This window comes from Lichenostomus cassidix, unplaced genomic scaffold (assembly GCF_008360975.1).
Source record: "Lichenostomus cassidix isolate B80296 unplaced genomic scaffold, HeHo_3.0 HiC_scaffold_730, whole genome shotgun sequence".
NCBI lineage: Eukaryota > Metazoa > Chordata > Aves > Passeriformes > Meliphagidae > Lichenostomus > Lichenostomus cassidix.
In genome coordinates this window covers 16,725-17,299 of record NW_028147888.1, presented here as the reverse complement: position 1 = coordinate 17,299, position 575 = coordinate 16,725, and positions in this window count along the sequence as shown.

The window sequence follows — 575 nt, the reverse complement described above, 5'->3', positions numbered from 1 at the left end:
CCTGCAGTCAGGGCAGCGGAAGGGTCTCTCCTCTGTGTGAATACGCTGGTGCAGGAGGAGGTTGGAGCTGGTGTGAAGCCTCTTCCCACACTCGAAACACTTCTAGGGCCTCTCCCCAGTATGGATCCTCTTGTGACCCTGCTGCTTGCTTTTCTTCCAGGACTGATGGAGGTGATAGACATCCTGTATATACGTTCTATTAGTTGTTGTTATGGCCTTTTGTAAATATGTTTTTTAAATTTTAGTTTTTGGATACAACCTTCCACTATAAATGCATTCTATAGATTGTTGTTGTTATAAAGATTCTTCTGTTGTAAATACCTTCTGCAGCATGTTGTTGTTGCTGCTCTTCTGTAAATAAATTGTCATTTCTTTTCCACTCCCGAGCTTTCTTTGCCATTCCTCTGGGCACAAGCCGCATATACAGGGTTGTGATTTGGGCTTGCTCCCTGTTCCTGGGGCTGGAGGTCTCTGGGGCTGCTGGCACGGCCACCCCAGGGCTGGGGCTCTCTGCGCCCGGGGAGCTTTCACTCACGCTGCTCCCGGCACTGGGCGCTGCCCGTGTTCCTGGGCTG